Raw genomic sequence first — 9,993 nt, 5'->3', positions numbered from 1 at the left:
GGTCGTCGATGCTTTCAGATCTATAATGGTAGGTAGGGGATGTTCGGTTTTCCTCCTCGGTCCATTTTCTATTACTTATTAAAATTGTTTCTAATCATTTAATTATGACATAAGTGGTATCGAGAGAATTCCTATATTTTTAGGATTCTGTCAATATCACTCATTATATTAATTTATATATAAAATTTATTATTAAAATTGGCGGTATATGCGCTTGGCAATAGTGCTGGCTCAAGAAAAATGCTGAGGGTGCAAAATCTCTAGCTCCCCTAATTGTAATCCGTAAGATGGAGCTAGGGGTGTCCAAATGCACCCTGAATAATTAATAAGATAATTATTTATAAAAATTAAAAAAAGTCTTTTGCGCTTTACCGCAGGACATTACAGTTTAAAGGAAAAATACTGTTCAAAGTAAATATTGAAAACTATTGATTATAAAAAAAACTTTTTTATCGATATTCTATTTAGAAAATAAACTTCGTATATTCATTTATATATTTATTTTCCTAACTTTTATAAATTATTATTACTATTACTCAAGTATTTGTCATGTATTATAAATATTGCTAGTATATTTAAATTTTTCTAGACATGTCGATTAAATAAAATTTGAATTTAACTAAAGAACTTATTGATAAAAACAATTAAAAAAAAAGAAGCATGAAAAATATAAATACTTTTATTTTAGTCAATTCATTTCCATTAATTAAACATACTTATAATCAGGAAGTAGATTTCAAGAGAAATTGAAGATAAAAAAGATCTGGTAACGTTTGTTGGGGCGTGTGGCCCGCGTTACCGTTGAAAATCAAAAATTTTCAATACTCCGGCTAGGGCCGTGTTAAATTTTATCTCTTAAATGGTTCTTAAAAGTAACAATACAATAATAGTACATTTTTTTTTATTTTTCTGAAAATCGATTTTTTTTTTTTTTTTTCGTTCAAGTTAAGGCAAGTTATAACTTCTGTTAGAATTAACGGAATGACTTCATATTAGGCTCAAAAAACGTGGTTTTTAAAACTCTATCGCCTCCTAAGGAGTTTATCCTGATTCCAATAGTCAATTTTTTCTATTTTTGAAACAAAAGAGACAAAAATATTTCAAAAATTCTATTTTTTACTATTTTATGAAAACTATAATTTTTTTTGAGAAAAGTTTCGACTAAAAGTTGTAGGATTTTACCACACATGCTTTTTAAGTCTTATACAAAGTATCTAGGACGATTTTCTCGAAAGTTAGAGCGTTTTTCAAAAATTACTCGAAAACTAGAAAAGCAATAATTTTTGATAAAATTGTAGTAAAGACTTCGTATCAGGCTCAAACAACGCGCCATTAGAAACTCCATCGCCCGTCATGAGAAAAAGCATTATCTGTTTAGTCACTTTTTTTTTTTTTCTAAAAACTAGATTTAAAGAATAAAAAAATATGGTTTTTTTTTTATTTTTATGAAAAATGTGATCCATAATTCAAAATTTTTCAGAGAGGCGATAGAATTTTCGAATACGCATGTAGCCTAATAAAAAGTCTCTAACACCATTTCATCACGAGTAATTGTTTGCCTAAAAAATGAAAACGGCACAAGCTATAACTCAAAATGGAGTAGTCGCAGAGGTTTCATATATTAGGCTTAAAATAAACGTTTTTCAAAATTCTATAACTTTTTCAAATGAGTTTTTATAGTTATAAAAATTTCAATTCAAAAACCATCATTTTTTGCAAATTAATAAGTGATCATTGATAAAATTATTATCAAGAAGATTTTTTTTACGTTTTGAAATATTGAAACATATTTATATTGGTGCATTCTCTTGAATGTAATGAGTATTTCCTATTTTTTACATTCGACAACATTAATACATAATAAAAATTAACAATGTTGATTAGCTTAAAAATCAAGTAAATTATTTTTTTCGTCAAGTTAATAAGATTCCATTATTCACAGAAATCGCTGTGCTAATTCTGCAAATTGGAAAGAGGGGTGAGATTTTTGGGAATTGGCGAAAAGGCTATGTTGGGGCTGGTTTTACAGATTTTAATAGGCAACATTATGGCTTTGTAAAACATAAGTCATGAATCGTTAATTTTATATATGCTCATTTTCATTAGTGAATAGGTTGGAAAAAGGTAGGCACATAAAATTTATTTTTCAAGCATAAACTTAAATATATTCACATATATTTACCGATATCGTTTCTTCCACATGACAATTAATTGGAAACAAATATATATATATATATAAATTAATAAATTAGAAACATAATAATAATAATAACCAAAAACGTAAACCAAAGCTTCAAATCCATAGAATAATTTCTTAAACAAAATAATAATCATATTAACCAAGAAAATGAAACGAATCAAAGTAAAACAATGAAATCTGCTGAAAATCCAACACTGCAACGTAGCGGAAACTGAACGGTAACCCAAACTTAATTTTAAACGTAGTCGTAATCTCAAACAGAATCGTAGTCGTAATCAGAATTTAAAACCGCAAAATTAACACCAGAAACTCAATCGAACAAACCTTTCATAGACTCAGTCTTCGAGGAAAGCCTCAGGGTCGCTTAGTGTGTGGGTAAAGAGGGATGAGTAAAGTTGTGTGTGAGAATTAATCAAATAATAAATTTAACAAACACTATTCAAGCAAAGCCGTAAGTCAAAAGTTATATTCAAAGTCTCGATAATTAAAATACAAAACATAATTAGCAACGTATTGAACGAACAATATCAGCATATTTTTATAACAAAAATTAGATTCAATAATACCTCAACTTAATCGTAATCTGTCTACACAAACCGCCAGTAAATCAATTCTAAATCTGTAAATAGCCGGAAAAGATAATCGTATACAAAAGCAAAACTAAAATTGTGATCGGAAAAATTAATTAACACATACATATATTTGTATTCTAGTAGTGTCACGGAATTTTTTCTCTTTATTTAAAAAGAGGCCGCAATAATCAACCCCCACAATCTAAAAGACATTTCTTCCATTTACTCTATCTTCGGGTAAGTCAGCCATTTTGAATTGTCCTACTTCAGCGACAGGTCATGCAGTTTCGTATGACTCGACGTACTGGATATCTTCCGTCAAGTACCCAAAAATGTTGACGCATCGATTCAGTGTCATTTGTATACCCTGATGAACTTGTCGAAGATAGAAGTCTTTTATAAATAAATCGGTGAAATAATTTTTTTGACGGTAATAATAAAGGATGCTTTTGATAATAATAAATCCTAGCCCGTTTGAGATGACCTTTCACACGAAGTAGGCCCTTGTCGTCAATAAATGGACACAAATTAGTAGTGGAGCAAGGCGGATCCTGGGACAGTTTGATATCAAACCCCCACTCCTGCCCAATTAAACCCCCACCAGGCTCCGATTAAATTCCCCCTCTATGTCAGCCATTTTGAGGTCGACCATTTTGTATATCGGTAACGTAGGGAGTTGGTATATCTGTATATTCAAAAGTCGACCATTTTGAATGTTGGTAATTCAGTGATTACTATTATATATATATACACTGTGATTGGATGATATTTATTTATTATGGATATATTTATTAATAATAAAAAAAAAACAATGACTGAAAAATTATAAATTTAATATCAAATATTTATTCAATTTTGCATGATTCATTCGAGTATTGTACAATCATTATGCCAATTATTATTATTATTATCATCATCATTAACAGAAATTATTTCTTCTATAAATACAACATCATCATCATCCTTTTTTAAACAATTTGCAATCTCCATTTGACTATTATATATATTGTCGAATTCTATGGCAGCTCTCTCCAGTTTTTTTTGTTGTTCTCTGACGATTTTTCTTTCTTGTTCCAATGCTTCTTCTTCCCCTTCTAATGGTCTGAGAGCTATATTGTTAGATAAACAAATAAGTAAATATTATTATTATTATTATTATTATTTTCTTTTAATGGGGCATATTTATTATTTTTATGAACAGTTTAAATATACTTACAAAATTTAATAATTGGCATTCTTCCAAATGAATCAAAAATTTCATAGTATCCTGAAAACATAAGAATTAACATTATTAAATCGAGTAATTAATATAAATAAAATAATTATGTGTGTGTGTATATATATATATATATATTACCATCTAGAGTCACATCATACTGCAACTCATCAAGTGCCACTGGTGAATCGTCTTCGTCTGGAAAACTGGAGTCATTATTCCAGTAATCTGTAATACAATGAATAAAAATTATATTTTATAAAAACCAAATAAAAATTATGAACATTCGAATTATATCTGGCAAAATAGTTGAGATTGGAGTTCTATTATTTCCTATACATTTTGTATGAATATTGAAACCACCTGTGGATAAAAATTTATGCAGTTTATTATTATTATTATAGAGTAGTGGTCTTCGATTTTTGCCGATGTATCGACAAGCCGATTTTAAATCGGAAAGTATTGAGTACTTTTACTCGATACTTTTTTTGGGCCGATGTATCGATTCTCGATACTTTTTTTCAAGAATCGGAAAAAAAAATCGGGTGTACTGAGCCAAGAAAAAATATGAAATTACTTGGTTAATTTTTTTTATTTTGGATTTTTTTTTCTACTTTTATTTGTTTGCAAACCATGGTTCTAAAAAAAAATAGTGTTTTTACCATTTTTCACTAAAGTGATGATTTCTTTACCAAATAGCAAATTTAAAATTTCCAAACAAGACATATATCTTATAATATCTTCATACCGGAAACATGATAATATTACCATCAACAGATATGAAACAACAGATATTGAAATGCAAGACTCAGGTTGGACGCTTCATGAAATAAATAACATGGAAATTCAAATCAATGTATACAAACCACTTAAGGGTGGTAATTCGTTTGTAGAATTACCGAAATGGCTCAAAGTGAAACATGCAATAATAAATGTAAAAAATGATGATGAATACTGTTTTCTGTGGTCAATTTTAGCAGCCATGTATAATTTTAGAGATCACCCTGAGCGTATGAGCAAGTACAAGCCACCTAACAATGGTAAAGATCCATTTAAAAATATTTTATTATATCAACAATTTGATTTTCCAATGTCATTACAGGATATCAAAAAATTTGAAAAAGTAAACGATTTATCAATATCAGTATATGGCATCGAATATAATAAAAATGAAAATAATAAAATAATAGAAAAAAATGGTAAAAAACAAAAAATAATTGTGCCATATCACTTGAGTAAATATACACCAATCGAGCCAACAAAAAATTTTAAATTTCAATAAAGTTTATGTAAAAAAAACAATTCATCTTTTAATGCAACGAAAAAATGACGAAATAGAAGAAGAAGAAGAAAATGAAGAAGATAATAATGATGATGAATACATTCCAGATGAATATCATTATACTTGGATTCATAATATGTCAATGTTGCTGTCATCACAATTGTCAAAACACAAAAGTAAAAAATTTTTTTGTGATCGTTGCTTGTGCAGTTTTCAAATTAAATCATCTTATTTCAATCATAAACTTGCATGTTTTAATGTCAATAAGTCACGTATTAAACTGCCTATAAAACAAAATAATATTTTAAAATTTAAAAATTATAAATATCAGTTAAGAGTGCCGTTTGTTGTTCACATAGACATTGAGTGTTTGCTTAAAAAAGTGAAAGAGAATGAAGATAGTGTTCAAAGAAAAAGTGTTGATGTGCAGAGTCATATACCATTCAGTATAGGCTATTATTTAAAGTGTGACTATGATGACTCTTTATCGAAACATGAAATATATCGTGCTAATGATTGTATTGAGTGGTTCATTAATAAGCTATATGAAATATCAAAAAATGTTGATGCTATACTTAGTGTAAATAATCCAATAATTATTTCTCCACAAGAACAAGCTGAGTTTGATAGAGCACAGTTTTGTTATATTTGTAATAAAAAATTCAAGGAAAAAGACCCTAAAGTTAAAGATCATTAACATTTTTTAAATCGCTACAGAAGTCCGGCACATAACAGCTGTCATATAAATTATCAAGAGTCGTGTATTATAAATGTAGTGTCGCATAATATGTCAGGTTATGATTCTCATTTTATTTTAAAACAATTAGCAACTCAGTTTCCAGGTCGTATGACATTATTACCGGTAAATAAAGAAAAATATATCTCATTTACAAAGTATGTCGAAGGTACACGCGTGCAGCTTCGTTTTATTGATTCATTTAGATTTATGCCTTCGAGTATTGAAAAATTAGCCTCATATTTAACAAATGATGAAAAATATATAACTCAAAAATATTACACTGATAAAAATAAATTCAGTCTCGTGAATAAAAAAGGAATTTTTCCATATGATTTTGTTGATTGTTTTGAGAAATTGAACCTTCCTACTTTACCAACGAAGGATCAGTTTTTTTCAAAACTCTATGATGAGCATATTAGTGATGCCGATTATGCTCACGCTTGCAATGTTTGGCAAACTTTTGATATAAAAACACTTTGAGAGTACTCAGATTTATATTTAAGAACTGATATTTTATTATTAAGTGATATATTTGGAAATTTTAGAGATAATTGTATGGAAACCTATAAGCTTGACCCACTCCATTTTATTACATGTCCATTATTGGCAATGCAGGCAATGCTAAAAATTACTGAAATTGAATTAGAGTTGCTAACTGATGTTGATAAAATGTTGTTTATTGGAAGCGGTATTCGGAGTGGCTTGGCACAATGTTCAAATCGTTGGGGTAAGGCAAATAATAAGTATATGAAATCTGGCTATGATCCAAATTTAAAAGATAATTATTTAATGTATTTTGATGTTAATAATCTATATGGGGCTTCAATGATGTCATATTTACCATATAAAGATTTTAGTTGGGTTGAAAATTTTAATTTGAATATTTTAAATGAAATTAGTGAAACATCAGAATGTGGTTATATTATAGAAGTTGATATGGACTATCCAATCGAATTGCATGATGAGCATAAAGATCTGCCACTAGCTCCAATACATGATAAGCCACCATTGCCAACTTCAAAATGTAAAAAATTACTAACAACATTGTCACCAAAAAAAAAATATATTATTCACTATAGAATTTTGCAATCATACACCAGTATAGGAATAAAAATAACGAATTTGTATAGAGTATTGAAATTTCGCCAAAAAGACTGGCTCCAAAAATATATTGATTTCAATACAGAATTGCGTAAAAAAGCAACGAATGAATTTTCAAAGAATTTCTATAAATTTTTAAATAATAATGTATTTGGTAAATTAATGGAAGATGCTAGAAAGCATCGTGATGTACGAATCGTGACAAAATTGAAAGGTCACTATGGTGCAGAAGCATTAATTGCGAAACCAAATTTTTCAGCATCTTACATAATTGGCGATTTAGCAATAATTGAAATGCGTAGACTGAAAATTATATTAAATGAACCAATATATTTAGGCTTTAGTATATTAGATATTTCAAAAACATACATGTATGATTTTTATTATAATTATTTACGCAAAGATTTTTCTAATTTTGTCACTTTATATTATATGGATACAGATAGTTTTATTTTAGGTGTAAGACGTTATAATATTTATGAATATATGAAAAGAGATTGGGAAAAATTCAATACATCTGAGCATTCTCCTGCAAACCCTTGGGACATTAGGCAGCATAATAAAAAAGTAGTTGGCTTGATGAAAGATGAAACAAATGGGGATATTTTATTAGAATTTATTGGTTTGCGAGCTAAAATGTATGCATATCGAGTTCAGCGAGTTAAAAGGCATATGGCTCACGCGCAAAAGGTGTAAAAGATTCTGCTCTACGAACAATAACTTTTGATAATTATAAAAATTGTCTTTTAAATAATGTCAATATTGATCGTATTCAACGAACGATACAATCGAGAAAACATGAAGTTAAAACCATAGAAATGCGAAAATTAGCTTTAAGTGCTGGTGATGATAAGCGACAACTTATTGAAGGCTCAACTGATACTCTGCTGTGGGGTTACATAGAAGCCCATTGATGAGCCAATGGAAATTGAATAAAAATGTTTACATTTATGTTTTTTAAATTTAGCAAAAGAGGGTGCTTGAGTAGCATAAATAAAACCTCATACTCAAGCAAGAGTAAAAGTCGCTATAATGTAAATATGTACTTATATTACAGGGGTATGTTACTAGGGTATTATACTGTATTTTTTTTTTTTTTTTAAATAAAATGACAAATAATTGTTGTGCATAAAAATACAAAAAAAGTTTTATAGATGGATATCATGTCGAGAAATGAATAGACAATTAAGTAAAAATTAAATAAACGAATACGCGAATGAATAAAAATTTAAGCTAGTATTATCTAGGGTTTATCTGGTAACTTGTAAATACACTTGCATGCAATAGTGTAAACACTACTTTAATGGTAATATGTTTTAACTGTATAAATAAATTATTGAATAAATAAATAATCCAATAAAACAATAAATAAAATAAAATAAATAAATAAATATAAAAATGTAGAAATCATAATAATTTCAATAAATATTAATGTAAATGTCTGCTATGTATAATACTAGTGTATTATACTACAATTCGAAAATAATATTATTACCACAGCCTGTAAAATGTATTATGTTTCAAAAAATGTGTAAATAAATAAAGTGAATAATTTTAAAATGCATTGTTTTTTATTTTATAAGTCTGCTTTATTTATCCATTGATTATGAGTATTATCGAAACCCAAGAATTTTACATATAATTTATTACCACGTTTTTTTATTACTTTTTCAATCAAATAAATATTTGGATGTTTGACTAAATGTAATTCTTCCTCATGAAAACATCCTTGTATAGGGTTTTTTTGATAATCTTTTAACATGTATGTTACTGGATTCGTATTGTTGATTTTCACAATTTTAAATATTTCATTAGTATAATTTGGTATATATCCTTTTTCAAAAACATGCTTATATTTTGATATTCGAACAAAATCATTTATTTTAAATTTTGCAATATGTTGGTAGTCGGCATATAAACTATCATAACGTTGTTTTAACTTGCCAGCATGATTTGGAGTCACGTCAGCAGGCTTTATGCCAACTGTCCGATGTTTTCTCTTGTTATATTCCTCTAGAAGAGATGGTAGTATTTTTTCCCACTTGTATGTGCCTTACAAACTAAATTTCATCCACATTATACGTTTTAATGTGCGATTAAAACTCTCACAAATAGATGCTTTCAAGTGTGTGAATGTAGAATACATGTGTATTTTATATTTTTTCAACAATTCATTGAATTTTGAATTTTTAGATTCTTTTCCATCATCTACATGCAAATTTTTTGGAATGCGGCCAAGTTTTAAGATGCTTCCAAATGCTTTTGTAACTTCGATTGCACTTCTATTTTTCACAGCTACAGCCCATGCAAATTTTGAAAAGTTGTCAATTACAGTCAATATGTATTTATAGCCATTATTTTCAGCAGCATATGGAATCATTTCCACGAAATCAGCTTGCCAGGTCTCATCAATGTCACGAATGTCAACATGTCTTCTTGAAAAATTTTTTCGCGCAGGTGCATGAAGCTCTTTCACAATATCCCATTTATACTTTGCCATGTTACATCAACTGATGATATGCAACAAGTAATTATTAATATGCAATTTTCTTAATATATGAAACCAGCCTCTCGCAATTCCTCAATAATCGATATGATTTCATTATTGTGGCTGGAGTTTCCAGCTGCTCGTGAGGCAATTAGTAATCGCAGGCGTTCGACAAGTTCTTCAGGATCATTCCACCATACATAATCTAGTTGTGGAATATTTCTTGTGCTTTGGAGACTCATAGTTGTAGGCAAAAGACCAGCACCATGATGCTCAGTAATATGTGGTGAAATATATTTCATAAATTTTGATGAAGCTGGATTTCTGATAGATCCAAGTGGTTCATAGCGTTTTAGATGACCATTTGTATTTATGATAATATTAGCATAATTTTT

Source organism: Aphidius gifuensis, linkage group LG6 (assembly GCF_014905175.1).
Source record: "Aphidius gifuensis isolate YNYX2018 linkage group LG6, ASM1490517v1, whole genome shotgun sequence".
NCBI lineage: Eukaryota > Metazoa > Arthropoda > Insecta > Hymenoptera > Braconidae > Aphidius > Aphidius gifuensis.
This window is presented reverse-complemented; position numbering follows the sequence as displayed.